The sequence below is a fragment of the Mustela nigripes genome, chromosome 13 (assembly GCF_022355385.1).
Source record: "Mustela nigripes isolate SB6536 chromosome 13, MUSNIG.SB6536, whole genome shotgun sequence".
Taxonomy (NCBI): domain Eukaryota; kingdom Metazoa; phylum Chordata; class Mammalia; order Carnivora; family Mustelidae; genus Mustela; species Mustela nigripes.
In genome coordinates, this window is record NC_081569.1 from 13173784 (window position 1) to 13193143 (window position 19360).

Genomic DNA, 19360 nt, shown 5'->3' on the forward strand with positions numbered 1-19360 from the left:
TAAATATTAATAAAATGACAAATGTCTAAATTAAAAATATTTGGAATCATTCTTATTTGTATAATACAATGAAATACAGGACAATAATATTATAATAATACATTTTTTAACCATTAAAAATAACAGTTTGCCATACCTCTAACTTCTGGAGACAGGGTGGTATTATTTGACATGGGAAGTTAGATAAAAATAAAATCTTTAAGACAAATTAAAATGGTTAGGTCTGTTAACAGTGAATAAGGCAACTTGATTGGTGAAGTAATCATTTTCTGAATGAGCAAATTACAGTGTGCAAACAATCAGTTCTAGAATTGGGAAGGCGAGGAAGCTGGACCTCATGGAATGCCTGGTTCCCATTTCTTATGGAAGATTCTGGGGAAGCTTGCAGATATGGTCTTTATTATTAATTCTAATATTTTATTTTATACCTAAATTTACAAATTAAGTTTTAAAATAAAATAAGATGCCATTGCACCACATCTGTTGTTTCAGAAATAAGAGGCATACCTAGATGGTATGAATGGCCATTTTCAGAAGATGAATCCCCGTAGCATCAAAAGCTGTTTTGCAGAATTCACAGATTATTTTGCATTTCAATAGAAAGAAAAATTAGAGATATACATTGAAAAGTTCCTAATAACCTGTATTTATTGCTCATAATAAATACATGAGAAGATATGTTTCATTTCCTGACGTTCTTCTCAATGCCCCATCATGATGTCCATATGGATTAAGTTTTTAGAAGGAAGAAGGCAGGGACACCCAGGAGGCTCATTTGATTAAGCATCTGTCTTCGGCTCAGGTCATGATCCCAGGGTTCTGGGATCAGGCTTCCTGCTCAGCGGGGGTCCTTCTTCTCCCTCTCCCCCTGCTTGTGCTCTCTCTCTCTTTCTCTGTGAAATAAATACATAAAATCTTAAGAGAAATAAAAAGAAAAAAGAAAAAAAAGAAAAGAAAAGAAAGGAGAAGGCATACAGCTTGCAGCAATTAGGCTATCAGGCCTGGCCTGGAAGGGGACATCATGGCAGAGAGAAGGTGACCATTTTGTTTCCAGAGGTGGACTTTTTAGGTGCTAATGTGACAGATCTAGCGGGGAGTGGGTGAGACTTTCGCATCAGATATGCAACTGTGAGATTGGTGAGATGTCTAGCAAAATTTAGACAGTCTCTTTTTCCAGATGTGGCAATGTGACATCTCATCAAAGCATGAGAAGACAGCTACAAGGATGTTTTCAAGGATATGTTTGATTTTCTTAACGTAAAGCAAACAATTTTATAACACTCTTTTTAGGGTCCTTTGAACAGTATTCCAATATTTCTGAGTTCTATATTGAACCATACAGACATGTGTGCATGTAAGTATTTTTGTGGTTATGGCTTATAAAAGTTCTGCATATAAATATAAAAATATATATATTATATATATATAATATGTGTGTATATTATTATCTGTGTACATACAATCATGCACACATTCAATTTATTCAATATCATGAGAGCAAGAACCCCAAATAAAAAACACATTCCTGGAGTGTGAGGCTCATTTTTTATTCATTTGTAGTAACTCAAGTTTGAACCCAGGTTTCTAAAATCAAAAGGCTCAGTGCACAAACCCAGTGGACCATGGGTAGGGTAGGGGGCAGGTGGGGGATGTTCTGATCATCCTGATCTGGGTGGGGGTGGGGTGGGGGGCTGCCCAGCATGTGTCAGAGAGATCAGTTTCAATGGAGCTGAAATCCACCTCAAGCAAGCCGGAGCCTTCGAATCCCAAAAAGTCTGCACGTTCCTAAATCACAACTTGAAACTCCCTGGGAAAGCTCTCTCACCCACCCCTCATCCCAGGATAGGCCATTCTAAGGCTGAAATGTCTGAACAAGTGAAGAGGAAGAACATTTGAAGAAATAAAAAACAAGGGTAGCAATTCCTGCAGTTTTTCACGGAATTTTAATGTATGTCTGTGAAGAAGTAATAAACGGGCTATAGTCCATTAGGCAAGAACAAATTTCCCCCCATAATTTTATCTTTGTTTAATTGAATATTTAATTAGTATAAATATGAAACTAATTTTTTAATGTGTTCAGTACATTTAGCAGGAAGCGCTGGTGCTGGGCTCCGTCTTGAGAAGCACTTGTACATATGGGGACAGCCACCGTGCCCTCCTTGTCCTCCTCAGTGTGCTGATAGAAGTGAGTGGGTCATTTGGCATTAGCAAAGGAGTAAGTTAGCATTTGCACTGAGCTGGATCTTGCCAGGCTGTGCATATTGGAAGCCGCAGACAGAGGCTCCTTTCACGTTGATGAATGGGTTTTTTCAAGCGTTCTGCTCCCTAGTTATGAGAAGGGTGACCCGGTCAGGAGACGACTTTATGAAGCTATAAAAAATGTATGTCACTTCGGACTCTCTAATGTCACGGGGAAGGAAGGGAAAAAAAAAAAAAAAACCTGTGCAAAAATGGCACAGTAATAAGGCTGTTTTCTATGCTTGAAATAGCTTTCTGTCTACAGTCATACGTGGTTCTGAAACTGGGGCAGCCAAGAGTGCCCACCAAGCACCAGAACTGGGTAAATCAGAAAAAAAAAATATATTTTTTGGCTTTGTTTGGCTTTGCAGGTCTTCACAGAAATAGTTATGGTGACGACAAGAAGACATTTCTGAATGCAAGTCGGTAGCTCTGTGTCAGAACTGGGGAAGGTGCAAATATCTGTTTAAAAGCCAGCAATGTACTCAAGGTGATGAAGACTTTTAAGTATGCAGAAGGGACAGAAAAGGAGTCACTACAAAGCAAATGCATTTTAAAAGGAGTCTTTTCATCTAATATTTTATAAAGTCCTTCTTCTGTATCACAAAGAATTAAAAAAAAAAAAAAAAAGAGGTTGCCAGGTACATTGGCCCCTCTGCTTTCTGGTGAATACTCTGGAGTTTACAGATAGTGACATGTAGATTTTAACAAAGGCCGTCCCCTGTAGACCCATAATTTAGCATTCATTGAATTCTCTCAATTCTCTCATCAATATGCATATTTCACAGTATCAGGTGCTTTCCTTTTTGATATGTCACACATTTCATAATTCATGTTCAAATGTTAATTTACACAAGGAAGGGAACCTCAAGGACCAAGGTCAGAGGTTTTTGCCTTTATTAGGGCTTCAATTAGTCATAGGTGAACTTTAGAGCATCTGCACTGGATTCATACACTAGCTTTGTCAGGGTTGAGCGGTACAACCCTGGAGCATCCCGTTCTAAACCCGAGTACCCTTTGTCATTTCTTTTCTGGGGCCTGTAAACCTCTTCCATCAACATGCCTGGAGGAGAAGAAAACATTATGTAAAAAGCAGTGAGTTCAAAACTCTAGGTATAACAAGTATCAAACTTATCTGTTGTTTTGAAGGAGGAGGCAGAGAACTGTGTTTTTCACCCATAGAACACTGGTTTGGCCCTTCCTCCCTCCCTTCCTTCCTTCCTTCCCTCCTCCCTTCCTCCCTTCCTTCCTTCTTTTTTGCTTTCTTTCTTTCCTTCTTCTCTTTTAAGATTCTATTTATTTATTTGAGAGAACGAGTGGGGGGAGGCGTAGAGGGAGAAGCACGCTCCCTGATGAGCAGGGAGCCCGGTGAGGGACTCCATCCCAGGACCCTGGGATCATGACCTGATTTGAAGGCAGATGCTTAGCCAACTGAGCCACCCAGGCTCTTGTGGTTTAGCATCTCTCACCTCTTCTTCTTCATGAAGATGTCTACACAGATAAGGCTGGCATCCTAGGGCCTTTCTGAAGAAAGTTGGTCATGGTTGGTTCTCTGTGTACTGCTCATTAGGTTTTGTACCATGCAGGCTCTCCCGTCCAGCCACAAGCAGCCAAAAGCCCATGGAACGTCTTGACCTAAGTTTCCTCTCCAGCAGATATCAACTATTTTCTAGAGCCACTGAACCACTCAATCAAGTGTAGACTTTTGAAGGAATTTGGATGTTAGACACACAGAAAGAGTTGGTACTAACAGAAGTAGATAAGGTGCGGGAGAGACAGGAAGATCTGGACCACAGGAAGGACAGAGACTACTGATGTGGTTGCCATGCACCACAAAGTCTGTGCCCTCAGACATGTTCAAGAACCCCCTGGAGACCTGACCGGTTGAAAAACCCCATGACCTGGAAAGTCTTGAGCTGATTTCTCTTTGTAGCCTGAGTGAGCCAGCCCTCATACAACAGCATCCATTCATTTCAAAAGAGGCCTCATCTTACTAAGAAGTGTTTTTAAACTTTACATAAGAAGCTCCTGAGGAATAACAGAGAAATAAGTGATTGCCTTTAAAGCATTAGAAAGAACAGAGTAAGGCAGATTCATGAAAAGCATACTGAGCACCGGACGAAAGAGGGAGAATCAGGGCAGCTCATAGGACCTGATCTCTGGGTAGTTCTTCATACTCCCATCATGGAATCTCTATGAAGGACGAGAGGGCAGGGAGCATGCTCTAACCCCAGAACAGCAAAAAGGGGTGCACAGGCTGTAAATAATCTCAAAACAATAATAGAACTGATAAAAAGTACATCTGTTTGTTTGTTTTTCATTATCACCACCATTTTCTCCTCACCTCCAACCCTTAGAATGCTGGTGCCATCTTGTATACTAGAGAATATAGATCTTCACAAGACAAAACTAAGAAGTTCTTGAGTAGAAAACACAAGCCACTTTCCCGCATCAAGGGATCAGAACCCTGATTTGTCACAAGGGCTGGGCACTGAAGACAGCTCCGAAGACAGATATTTACACCTAAGTTTTCATGATTTCTGAGTACCCACGCTTTCCAAGTATTGGAGCCCAATAGAGTAAAACTCATATTTTTTCAAGAAAAATTCCACATCACTTAAGAATTTATTAACAATTTACATAATTGCTTAAGTAATCTGCATAATTGACAGAAAGTTTAATTTGACCCTGGTTCAACTGTAACACTTATGGTTTTAAATTGAAATTGATATAATTCATTTATGAGAGTAATTAAGCCATGGTGTCTAACAAATACAGTGTATGCTGCCTGAGGCCTCCAAGGCCAGAACATGCTATTAGAATGTTTTATTTAAATGTGTCAAATCTGTTCATCTCTACAGTCACCCATGTTAAACTAGAGCAAATGGCTTATTTGACCTTGAGCGCTGTGCTTCTGAGAGCGGGTATCTGAAGCCCACTATTCAGCTATCTTTCATAGGCTCAAGTGTTTAAAGAAAACCTAAACTTTGCTTCATTTTTACCTTTAGAATATGAGTATATCTGAGTACATGATGATCACAAAAGTTATTAAACAGATTTTCAGAATAACAGGACTGAAAAAAATGCCTCCAGAATAATGGAATGTTCACTTATGACAATATGACTAATATTCATGAGTGAGGAAAATGGGGAATCCATCTACCCTCCTCGAAATGCATGCTATTTTTATTTAAATGCAAACTTTGCAACTATCTGAAAGGCAGTTATCCCAAACAGAACATAATTACGCTGAAAAGAGGCCCTGCACACACATAGGGAAGAGCAGAGATTAACTAGGTCAAGAGCTCATGGCAAGCCACATCTCCTCATTTAGACAACTTCAGATCTCTTGGTTTTACTTTGTCACTGCCACCTGGGCAGCCTTGGGGACCCCGGGAATATGGATAAGGGTCAGATACAAATGATGTAGTTACATAAACAAAGTCTCTCTTGGGCACAATCAATATCCCTTTTTTTGCAACCCTCCTATGAGGAATTCCAAAGAAAATCCTATAATGCATCAACAGGCATAACACCAGAATCCAGCTCTCCGGGCACCTCTGTTCTTCCCCTTGGTCAGCTCTTAGGAAGTTTTTATTCTATTCATTTTTCTCATTGATCTTTTTCTTGATCAATTTCTCTATTGGTCTCAATTGTCATTTTCTCTGACATTATTTGCTTCTTCCCGAATCCAGAGTCCCCACACTGCCTTGAGTTTTGCACCAATGAGCTGATAGTAGTAGTTATTGTTCAGGAACGCTGCAGTGCCAAACACCAGACCAGGTTATGACACACTTTATCTCATTCATCATCGTCATCGTGAGAGTTGTCTTCCATATGCAGGTGACAGTATGGTGACCTTAGAGGAGCTAAATGACCTGCCCAAGGTCCCAAAACAGCCTGGTTTGCACTCATGGCACTGTGACCATGTACATGCACACCTGGAGAGTTCTACTCTGTAAAATAACCTCTGGGATTTTGACATTTACCTTCTTTTTAGTTAATTAATAATAAGAACAACAACAATAACACAAAGGAGAGGGAAAACCACATCAAACAAACTTATAGCTTAATAACTTATTATAGGATCTACAGCCTTATCATCACCAACCTGGTCAAAACATAGAACTTTATCAGCCACATTTGAACCCGTCATGTAGATCCAACCCCCCGCACCCTCTTTCCCCATCACAGTCCTCCTTCTACCACCATATCATCCCTGCTAACTGATAATCATCACTTCCTGGCATTTCTTTAGAGTTTTATCATCCAAGCGAGCATTTCCAGAGGTTATTGTTTAATCCATTTTAAATCTGATTTATTGTAGTTGATAGGTTCTCTTTGTCCCTTTCCTATTTTTTATGGTATAAATATTAAAGGCTTAGAGAATGTCCCACAGTCTGGATTTTGCAGCTGCACACCTACAGTGCAGGTTTTCTGTTGTTTTGTTTTTTCTTTCTTGGTTTTGGGGTGTTTGGTGTTGTTTTTTGTTTTTTGGTTTTTTTTTCCGCTCACAATTCCTCTATGTTTCCTGAAATTTGGCAAGAGGAAACAGGCTTGATGAGACTCAGGTTGATTCCTCTGCCAAGGGTAAAACTGAAACTATTCTTTCAACAAAGGTTCATAGTCCCTGCTTATCTTTGTGTGGAGTTACCAATCATTGATGCTTCATGCTTAGATTCATTGATTGATTAGAAGGTAACAAATATAGGATTTAGTCTAATTCTCTTATTTCTTTTTCATGTATTATCTGGAATACATTTATAAAGAGATGCTTTTCCTCTTTGGTCATGTAATAGAACTCTTAATATAAAAAGGCATGTTGTATACTTGATTCTTTCTCTTTAGTCATGAGTTTTCATAATAATGAATATGGTCCTACCATTCTCTGAAGATGACCAATTATGGAGTTTTAATATAGATATGAACTAATTGATTTTTCAAAAGGTTTACTTATATATTTTAGAGAAAGTGAGCATTTGCACACATGTGAATGGAAGGAGGGGCAGAGGGAAAAAACCTTAAGCAGACTCCCTGCTTAATGTGGAGTCCAAAGCCAGGATTAATTTCATGATCCATGAAGTCATGAGTCGAGCTGACACCAAAAGATTTGGTTGCTTAGCTGACTGAGATGCTTAACTGACTCTGATGTCCCTGAACAAACTTATTTTTTAACAAATATTGATGGGTTTCAAACCATTGCAGTTATTACCCTTGCTGATGTTCATATTGTCACATCTTTGGCAATGGAAAGCATACAAGTTGACTTCTGAGTCCCTTTGACACAATTTTAATTCTTTGTAATTTTAGTAACTCCAGTGACACAATTCTAGTAATCTTTGCTAGCTTCCTTGTTGATTAGTATAGCAAAATATCTAAGGCTTATCTTCTATATTCTCTGCCTTAAATCTAGAATCAGTCATCTCTCCTTTAGTTGGTGTTATGGGCTGAAATATATCTTTCCAAAATTTATATGTGTCTGTATTTGGAAGCATGGCCTTTGGGAATGTAATTAAGGTTAAATGAGATCATAAAGGCAAGGCTCTAATCTGGTAAGACTAGTGCCCTTATCAGAAGAGGAAGAAACACTAGCATTCCCTTTTCTCTCTGTGTGCACAGAGGAAAATCCATCATGTGGACACTGTGAGGGTGGCTATCAGCAAGCCAAGAAGAATCCTCACCAGGAACTGAATTGCTGGCACATTGATCTGGGACTTCTAGACTTGAGAACTATGAGAAAATAAATTTCTGTTGTTAATTTTTTTAGTGTTTTTGTTTGTTTGTTTGTTTGTTGGTGGCAGCCTTAGCTGACTAATATAGTAGGAAAAGGCATTTCAACCTTGCATTAGAGATAATTATTGTTACTGAGATGATCACTGTTTCTATACCTTTTCAGTGGACAGAATTAGGCTAGATAGATGATAGATAGACAGGTAGTTAGAGAACTAATATTTTTTCTGCATTCTGTCACAGCAATTTTTTAGGTTTTTTAAAAAATCTCATCCCTATTTTTTTCTACTATCGAACATCTATGACCCTGCAATTGCACTTCTGGGTATTTACCCCAAAGATACAGATGTAGTGAAAAGAAGGGTTATCTGTACCCCATGTTTATAGCAGCGATGGCCACGGTCGCCAAACTATGGAAAGAACCAAGATGACCTTCAACGGACGAATGGATAAGGAAGATGTGGTCCATATACACTATGGAGTATTATGCCTCCATCAGAAAAGATGAATACCCAACTTTTGTAGCAACATGGATGGGACTGGAAGAGATTATGCTGAGTGAAATAAGTCAAGCAGAGAGAGTCAATTATCATATGGTTTCACTTATTTGTGGAGCATTAACAAATAGCATGGAGGAGAAGGGGAGTTAGAGAGGAGAAGGGAGTTGGGGTAAATTGGAAGGGGAGGTGAATCACGAGAGACTATGGACTCTGAAAAACAATCTGAGGGGTTTGAAGTGGCAAGGGGGTGGGAGGTCGGGGTACAAGGTGGTGGGTGTTACAGAGGGCACGGATTGCATGGAGCACTGGGTGTGGTGAAAAAATAATGAATACTGTTATGATGAAAATAAATAAATTTAATTAAAAAACAAAACAAAAAAAATCATTTAAAATATTTTTGTGTTCCTTTGAGTTGCTTGGCTATAAATGGAATCTTTCTTGTGAGCATGTCTTTCCGGTATGCTTTCACTGTCTCTAGGAATATTATTCTGTTTATTACTCTTTTTCCCTGGAATTTTGTGTGGCATTTGAACTACATACTTTTGTGTTATTTATTTTTATGTGAAATTTATTTTCCCGAGCTTTCAAAAGGAAGCATGGAACCATACCTCTGTTAAGTCTGGTATGGAAAATGTATCCCTTACAACTCAACATAAAAACAAACAATTCAATTTAAAAATGAACAATGGAGTTGAAGAACCTTTCCTTTTTTCCTCCATAGAAGAATGTACGAATGGCCAGCAAGCACATGGGAAGGTGTTCAACATCATTAGTCATTAGCAAAGTGCAAATCGAGCTACAATCCGATACCTCTTCATACCCACGGGGATTGCTAAAAATAGAGAACAAGTGGTGGCCACAATGTCTGGAAATTCTACAAAATTTTTCTGGTACATGTTCTTCATAAGTTTTGCTTTTGCTATGTAGTTGTCCTATTTTTTCTATCTGCTATCTAGTTGTTCCAGTGGTTCTATTCTTTCTATGAAGGAATTTGGGGCATTCAAAAACCATGTGTCTTAAAAATAAGTTAAACTCTCTTTAGTTTTGGGGTTCAGTAGCATCTTTTCTTTCTAAGGTTTTTCTCACTTCAAGCATTTTCACTGACTGCTGTTTTCCTCTCATCTTAAATATCGGTGTTCACCAACACATACTAAGCATTCGGAAATGTTCAGCATCTCTATCATTCCTTCCCCTCTGTAGATTATCACACCCACCTTCCCAGTCTACTTCTTCCTTTCTCACAACCACCTTCTTGCCACACTTGTAATTTTCTGACTATAACATGCTCCTTAATTACACATGAAACCATCCAGCTATGACCTGCAGATTAATACTTTAGTCCTCAAAACGTTTTGAAAAAGAAGTAAAAGTTAGCAGAAAATTGAAACATTGATTTTCACCTTTAATTCAAAGTTCTGACACTTCTTTCTGGTATCCTTGGGCTAGCTACTTAAACTTTGTCTCTATTTAATCAGCAAAATGAGAGGACTTTCCCATAAACAAAATCTATATAAATACTTGATGTGATAGAGCAGAATTTCCTTTCCCTTTCACTTGACTTTAAATTTTAAATTGTTGTTGCTTTAAAACCAGCTGTGCTGGATCATCTATTGACAATTTTCCACCACTTTTTACCTTCTATACTGTCCTGTGCATTATTGGGGTTAAAAACACGAGAACTCCCATCCAAGTACTAACCAGGCCCTACCCTGCTTAGCTTCCAAGATCAGACGAGATTGGGTGCGTTCAGGGTGGTATGGCTGAGGAGAACACAGGCAGCAACCTCTTCGACCTCAGCCGCAGCAACATCTTCCTAGGAACAACGCCAAAGGCAAGGGAAGCAAGGGCAAAAATGAACTATTGGGATTTCATCAAGATCAAAAGCTTTTGCACAGCAAAGGAAACAGTTAACAAAATCAAAAGACAACTGACAGAATGGGAGAAGATATTTGCAAACGACATATCAGATAAAGGACTAGTGTCCAGAATCTATAAAGAACTTAGCAAACTCAACACCCAAAGAACAAATAATCCAATCAAGAAATGGGCAAAGGACATGAACAGACATTTCTGCAAAGAAGACATCCAGATGGCCAACAGACACATGAAAAAGTGCTCCATATCACTCGGCATCAGGGAAATACAAATCAAAACCACAATGAGGTATCACCTCACACCAGTCAGAATGGCTAAAATCAACAAGTCAGGAAATGACAGATGCTGGCGAGGATGCGGAGAAAGGGGAACCCTCCTACACTCTTGGTGGGAATGCAAGCTGGTGCAGCCACTCTGGAAAACAGCATGGAGGTTCCTCAAAATGTTGAAAATAGAACTGCCCTATGACCCAGCAATTGCACTATTGGGTATTTACCCTAAAGATACAAACATAGTGATCCCAAGGGGCACGTGCACCCGAATGTTTATAGCAGCAATGTCCACAATAGCCAAACTATGGAAAGAACCTAGATGTCCATCAACAGATGAATGGATCAAGAAGATGTGGTATATATACACAATGGAATACTATGCAGCCATCAAAAGAAATGAAATCTTGCCATTTGCGACAACATGGATGGAACTAGAGCGTATCATGCTTAGCAAAATAAGTCAAGCAGAGAAAGACAACTCTCATATGATCTCCCTGATATGAGGAAGTGGTGATGCAACATGGGGGCTTAAGTGGGTACGAGAAGAATAAATGAAAGAAGATGGGATTGGGAGGGAGACAAACCATAAGTGACTCTTAATCTCACAAAACAAACTGAGGGTTGCTGGGGGGAGGGGGTTTGGGAGAAGGGGGTGTATTATGGACATTGGGGAGGGTATGTGTTTTGGTGAGTGCTGTGAAGTGTGTAAACCTGGTGATTCACAGACCTGTACCCCTGGGGATAAAAATATATGTTTATAAAAAATAAAAAATTATATTAAAAAAAAAACACGAGAACTACATATCCCAGAATCCCTGAAAGCAGTTCTGCTTTTAGATTCTGTCATCTATATTTATATCTGTACCTTTCCAAAGAGATTTGAAATGAATACGTGAAACAGAGATCTAAACAGACATCTTATGGAGTTATTTAACAGACTCTGGTATGTAAGGCACATTTGTAAGAAGCAGCAAATGTTAGGAATTGGTGTTGGTTTCCAGAAATTCTCCTACTAATCACCCACTTTAGTGCAGCAGGGAGCTGAAATCAGTGGTGACTATCTCTTATAATTCCACTAACTGGTAGTCCTAAAACCCAGCAGATCTTTCCTTAAAATTTGTTGCCTCAGATTTTCTAATGGGTTTGTAAGTAACTACTTCCATCTTTTTAATCCCCTCCTGTTCGGAATACATCGGGCACTTTGTGTTTTTGACAGAACTCTGACTGCTTCACTGGGGTATGTTGCTTTCCTTCTGCTGCTACATTTCTATGAGCCTGTGTTTTTCCAAAAAGAACACTGGAAAATCCACTGGAACATGCATCCCCCTCCTTGTGTGAACCCCACAGTCGTTATCAGGAACGCCTTAATAGCTGCAGTTTCCCCAGTTGGCACTTTTATCAAAGCACTTTCCTATTTAAAAGGGCTTTGAACCTGTAAAACTTTTACTATGTTAATCTTTACATCCTCAAATAAAGTTTAAGCCTTCTCCAAAATTATCATCAGACCAGCAGACATCCAGTGTTTGAGACAATATTCTTCTCCCACACTTTGAAGGTTTTCTTTTTACATTTTAACAATCCATTATTTGTTTCATCTTGATTGTCATCAATGGCACAAATGAACAGTTTTTATGTGTTTTATGGATGGTTTTGTGTCTGTCAGGATTTCTTTCACTACTTTTCAGTTTCAAGTTCTATCCTGAAAGATTTCCACTTAAGATGGAATAGATGTACATTTTTTTTCTAGTTCTCCCACTAAGTACAGATAAAAGCCCTAGGTATTACGGGTGAAATTAAAGTAAGAAGACCCTGAAAAATAAAAGAAAAAGATGGGCTAGGAAACTTAAGACTTAAGAAACAGGACAACGACCAGTTTTCTGAGTTTGCTTTTTGCCTTGAAGTTGTAGAAGCCAGCAACCCAGAAATACCAAAAACCCGGGGCGGGGGGCGGGGTGGGATTTCCCATAAAAGACTTATCTCTCTTTAGCCAAAGAACCACAAAAGGGGACAGCCTAGAAAGACAGAAAAATCCTTAAGACAATAACCATTTTACTTTAGCCAAACACACACACACACACACACACACACACATACACACACACACACACACAATCTATGACTTCATACCTACTCATATTAGCAAAGGCCAACAGTGTACTCCTAAGACTTCAAAGAGGTGGTCCACATTCTTGCAGAAGGGATGTCAAAGAAGGCTGAATGTGGAGCTAGGACTTTCATCCCCATCAATTGGTAACAATGTCTCCTCTTACAGCATTAGCGAGAATACTTAGGGATCCTCGCATTCTATCCCCATTCAGTAGCAGTGAGGCACCCTTTCTCCTCCCTACCGTGGTGGTATCAGAGGAGGTCTAACAGAGAGCCAGGATTTTCATAATTATCCTGAGATAACAAGACTGTCATTACTCTGTGTCAGTGGAGACCTTGTGGACAGCCAGACCTCCCAATCCTGCTAAACAGTAACAAAGACTTCTGCCTTAGGATATCAATGGAAGCTGAGAGGCGAATTTGGAATCTACCTCTGTCTATCAATAATAAGATAGTGCCCCCTTTTTCCCTGCGGGAGCAGCGCCAGAGACAGCCACTCAAAGCAGATGTTTAAGAAAGATCCAGTCTCTTATAATGTAATACAGATGTCAAGTTTTGTGCTATGATGTAAAGGGTTGCCCTTGCCCCAAGAAAGTTTTGGCTTTTGCCTCTTGTTCCTGGGAGATAGCTTCTAAGCTCTTGGACTGTCCTGTTGGATTAGAATGTCTTTATCTCATAGAAGATTTGGATGGTGCAGGATAGTCTACTAAAACAATGTGATTTATCGTGGGGCCTTGAGCTATGGGGTATCATCTTAATCTCTTAAAGGGCTGAAGACTGACATCAGCCATGTAGGCAGTCAGCATAACTATGTGATCAATACCCAGTGAAAACTCTGGACTCAGGTTGAAGTTTTCTAAAACTCCATGCATTATCACTCATGATTACTGGGAGAAGAGGGCTATATACACAACTCCACTGGGGAAAAGACAATTAGAAGCTTTGTGACTTGTGTCTCCTGGCCCTGCCCCATACACATTTTCCTATTACTAATTTTAATCTATACTCTTTCTCTATAATAAATCATAACTGTGAGTTACTGTGAGACCATGAGAAAGGTCCTTGCTCAGCTCTGTGAATCTCTCCAGTGAATTGTTGAAGCTGGGGGTGGTTTTCAGGACCTCCTGAATTTACATATTTGATAATCTCTCATTCTGTAAACAAGGAGGTCTCAAACTGAAGAAAGAAAAAAAAAAAGACAACTGATAGATGCCAACAATGAAATCAAAGGCTTGAGACAAATGAGAAAATAGAAAACCTTAGCAAAGAAATAAGAAGTTCCAAAAAAGATATAGAAGGCATACAGAAGAACCAAGTCTTGAAAACTTTAGGTTTTAAAATTTTAAAACTGAAAAATATAGTAACCTACATAAAAAAAAAAATTAGTAGATAAGCTCAACTGCAGATTATAGAAGACAGAGGAAAGAAAGTGAATTAAAAGACAAAACAATAGAAATTACCTTATCTGAACAAAAGACAGAAAATATGAATTTCTTAAAAGATTTATTTATTTCTTTTAGAGAGAAAAAGAGCAGGCATGTGAGTGAGGGAGAGGGGCAGAGAGAGAGGAAGAGAGAAAAACACAAGCAGACTCATGCTGAGCACGGGACCTGACTCAGACCTTGATCTCAAGACCCCAAAAATCATCACCTGAGCCAAAATCAACAGTCGGATGTTTAATCAACCACACCAACCAGGCACCCCCAGAAATTATGAATTAAAACAAAAATAAACAAAATGTCAAAGACCTCTATGTCCATGATAAAAGATCAAACACTTGTGTCACTGGAGTTTCAGAAGAGGATGAAAAAAAAGCAAAGGTGAAAAAAAATTGTCAAAAAAATATTGGTCAAAAACTTTCCAGATTTGACAATACAGAAACCTACTGATTCAAAAAACTGAGGGATTCACAAACAAGATTAACTCTAACAATAACAACAACAACAACAACAAAAACATGCTAAGGCTGATCATAATTAAATTTCTGAAACAGAAAAAAAAAAAACAAATAGCAAGGGGAAAAAAAAAACACTTTATTTATAGGGGAGTAATTAAATAATAGTGGATTTCTCAACAGAAATGATAGAAGCCAGAAGGAAGTAGTGCAGTATTCTTTTAAGCATTGAAAGAAAAGAAGAGCAACTTAGAATCATATACCTAAGAAAATTAGCCTTTAGTAATGAAGAGGAAATTAAGACATTCTCAGAAAAAAGAAAACTAAGAGAATTTGTTGCCAGCAGACCCATTATAAAAAGATTAGTTACAAACATAAGGGAAACAATAAAAAAGGAATATTAAAGTATTAGGAAAGAAAGAGCATAAGAAAGAATATGGGTAAATTCAATAGGCTTTTATTTTCCATTTGAATTTTTTTAAATTATTATTATTATTATTATTATTAACTTAGTACTATGCTCAACATGCGGCTTGAACTCATCACTCCAAGATCAAAGCCGCATGTTCTACCAACTGAGCCAGAAAGGTGCCCCAGTTTTTTTAAATTACTTTTAACTCCTTAATGTGGTTCTACATGTATGTGGAGAAGTATTTAAGATAATTATATTATAAATGAGGGAAGGTAAAAAAGTCAAAGAAGGTAAGATTTCTTTTTTAATCTTTTTTTAAAGTTTTATTATTTATTTGAGAGAGGGAGAGGGAGTGCCTGCATGTTGTGAGTTGGGGAAGGGGAAAAAGAAAGGAAGAAGGAGAGAAGCAGATAGCCCATTGAGTGTGAAGCCCATCTCGGGGCTCCATCTCAGGACCCTGAGATCATGACTTTAGCAGAAATCAAAAGTTGCTCACAGAACTGAATGAACACCCAGGAGCCCTAAGGTAGGTAAGATTTCTATATTTCACTCAAACTGGTTAAATGACTACACTAGTACATTGTGATAAGTTACATATATATAATGTAATACCTAGAGAAAATAGTAAAATCATTGTCAAAGAGATACACTCAAAACACTATATTTAAATCAAAATGGAATTCTAAATATGTTCAAGTCACTCACCAGAATACAAGAAAAACAAAACACACAAAAAACAAGGAATGGAAAACGAAAAACAAAATGTTAGCGCTAACTCTAAGATGTCAACAATTACATTAGATGTAAATGGTCCAGTTAAGAGATTGGCAAAAAGGATAAAAAAATATGGCTCAACTAGATGCTATTGCTGTCTACAGGAGACTCACTTTATATATAACAATATTGACAGGTTGAAAGAAATGGGAGGAAAAAATATATTAATTACAGTGAAACAGTAGTGGTTGTATTAATATAATATAGATTTCAGAATGAAGAAACTTAGATACAAAGAGAGTATATCATAATAAAAGGATCAATAAAATAAAGAATATATAATAATCCTAAATGGCAATGCTATGAAATATATGAAGCAAAAAAATGATAGATTTAAAAAGACAAATAAATTCACAGTGTTAGAAAATTCAACACCTCTATTTTAACAACTGATGGACTACCTACACATCAAATCCATAGTGATATAGAAGTCAATAACACCATAAACCAACAGAATCCCAGTAAAATTTACAGATCACTCCACGAAACAGCATATCGGACATTCTTTTCAAGCATCCACAGAATATGTAACAAGATAAACCATATCCTTTGCTGTAAACAAGCCTGAAGAAAGTTAAAAGTACTGAAATCATGTAAGTGTGATGTCATCACACCATAGTGAATGCAAACTAGAAATCAATAAAAGAAAGATAATAAGAAAATCTTCAAATACTTGAAAGCTACTTTTAAATAATGCATGAATCAAAGAAGTCTCAAGGGAATTAAAACTACAATGAACTTGAAAGAAAATGAAAATATCACATATCAAAATCAGTGGGATGCAAATAATGCAGCACTGAGAGGAAAATTATAGCTCTTAATGCATATATTAGAGAACAAGAAAAATCTCGAAGTAATACTATCATTTCCCACCAAAAGAACTTTTAAAAAGTAGAGAGAAGATAAAAAAGAAAATAGAAAGAAGAAAGTAATAAGTGCAAAAAAGCAGAAATAAATGAAACTGAAAACAGAAAAATAACGAAGAAAATCAACATAATGAAGAACAAGTTCTTTGGGATATACAATAAAATTGGCAAACCTCTCATACAACGAGAGAAGATGCAAATTCGTAATATTACTAATATCACGAACAAAAGAAGAGATATCACTACAGATCCTGCAGACAGGAATATGAAGAGATAAAAATAAGAATAATTAAAGGAGTGTCTCGGGGGGTCTGTCAGTTAGGTGGTAACTCTTGATCCCAGCTCAGGTCATGATCTCAGGGTCTTGACAGAGAGCCCCACCTTTGGATCCATACCTGTACTCAATGGAGAGTCTACTTAATTCTCTCCTTCTCCCTCTTCCCCTCCCCCTGCTCATGTGCACTCTTTCTCTAAAATAAATGAATGACTAAATAAATAAATAAACAAAATCTTAAAACTAAAGTAAAATGTAAGCCTATGAAACTTTTAGAAAAAAATGAAGAGAGAAAATATTTGAAATCTAGGTTTTCAGAGAGCTCTTAGATTTGATATCATATCAAATGCATGATCCATAAAAGAAAAAATGATAAATTGGATTTCACCAAAATTAAAAACTTTTACTCTGCAAAACACCTTGTTATGAGAATGAAAAGATGACTTCAGACTGGGAGAAAATACTTACCAACGAAAAAATGTTTTGTAACTACAATATATAAAGCATTCTCCAAACACAAAAAATTAATAGTAGCAATTATCATCATTAAAAAAATGGGAAAAATGTGAAGAAACATTTCACTAAAGAGGTTACATAGAAAACAAATTAGCATATGAAAAAAATTAATGCCATTAGTCCTTAGGGAAATTCAAATCTAAACACAATGGAATATACTGTATATATATATATATATATATATATATATATATATATATATGTATACTACACACTATACACATACATCTCAGAATGGCTAAATTAACCAAAAGGATGGCATTATATACTGGCAATGATGCAGAGAAATTGGATTACTTATACATTGTTGGTGACCACGTAGAATGCTATGAATACATTGGGAATACAGTTTGGCAATTTCTTAAATCAAAATGCAATTAACATACAACCCAACAGTTGTAATCCTAAGTATTTATGCCAGACATATGAAGACATACATTCCTGCATAAACCTGAACACAAATATTTGTAGCAGCTTTATTTGCAATAGCCAAAAATTGGAAACAATCCAGATTGTTTTTCAATGACCGAATGGTTTAACTAACTGTGGTACATCCACACAGTAGAATATCACAATAAACACATAAAAAGAAGGAAATAGGGGAACCTGGGTGGCTCAGTGGGTTAAGCCTCTGCCTTCTGCCCAGGTCATGATCTCAGGGTCCTGGGATCGAGCCCCACATTGGGTTCTCTGCTCGGGCTGAGCCTGCTTTCCCCCACCCCCTGCCTGCCTCTCTGCCTACTTGTGATCTCTCTCCCTCTGTCAAATAAATACATAAAATCTTAAAAAAAAAAGAAGAAGCAGCAAATTATTGATACAGTCAAGAACCTGAATGAATCTTCAGAAAATTACACTGAATAAAAAAATTCCAGTCCCCAGAGTTTACATAATATGTGATTCTATTCATGAAACATTCTTGAAAGGACAAAATTACAGAAAAGTAGAGCAGATTAGAGGTTTCCAGAAGATAAGAGGAGGAGACAGCTAAGTGTGGTTATGAAAGGAAATATTAGAGATCTTGTGTTGATGGTGATGGAATGTTCTGTATCTTCATTGCATCAATGTTGATACTCTAGTTGTGATATTATATTATGGTTTTGCAATATGTTACCATTAAGGGAGACCAGGTATAAGGTTCAAGGGACCTCCCTGTCTTATTTCTTACAACAGCATGTGAATCCACATTTATCTCAAATAAAAAAGCTTAATTAAAAAATTAGAGAGTTCTATTTTTGCTTCCATCATAATAGTATAGCTTTTCTTACCCTTAGGGATTTTGTACTTATCACAGGAGATCAGCTTGGTAATGATGATAAAATGCTTCAGATCGAAGCACAAATAGAATAGGCATGCTATAAACTAGAGGACACAATGGCTCTGAATAAAATAGTTGATGTTAGGGCACCTGGGTGGCTCAGTAGGTTGAGCCGCTGCCTTCGGCTCAGGTCATGATCTCAGGGTCCTGGGATCGATTCCCGCATCGGGCTCTCTGCTCAGAAGGGAGCCTGCTTCCTCCCTATCTCTGCCTGCCTCTCTGCCTACTTGTGATCTTTCTCTGTCAAATAAATAAATAAAATCTTTAAAAATAAATAGTTGATGTTACTTGTGAATGGCAGCCAGATGTGACAAGCCATTGTTCTGCAGTGGAGTTTGATTTACATAATGTTCTGTTTCAGTTTTTAAGGGCCTACTGGCCTCTTGGGCCCCTTGGTAGAGCAATTTTTTGATCCCTTGGCAGATCTTTCAAGTCTTAGGCCAGTTTCCTTTTCAGTTCTCTTTTCTTTGCTGACTTTGGTTTCTGCGGTGGTGTGCTCTCTTCCTTAATTTGTTCTGCTTAGAACATCACCCATCCCTCCTAACCACCACCACCACCACCACCACCACCAATACACACACACACACA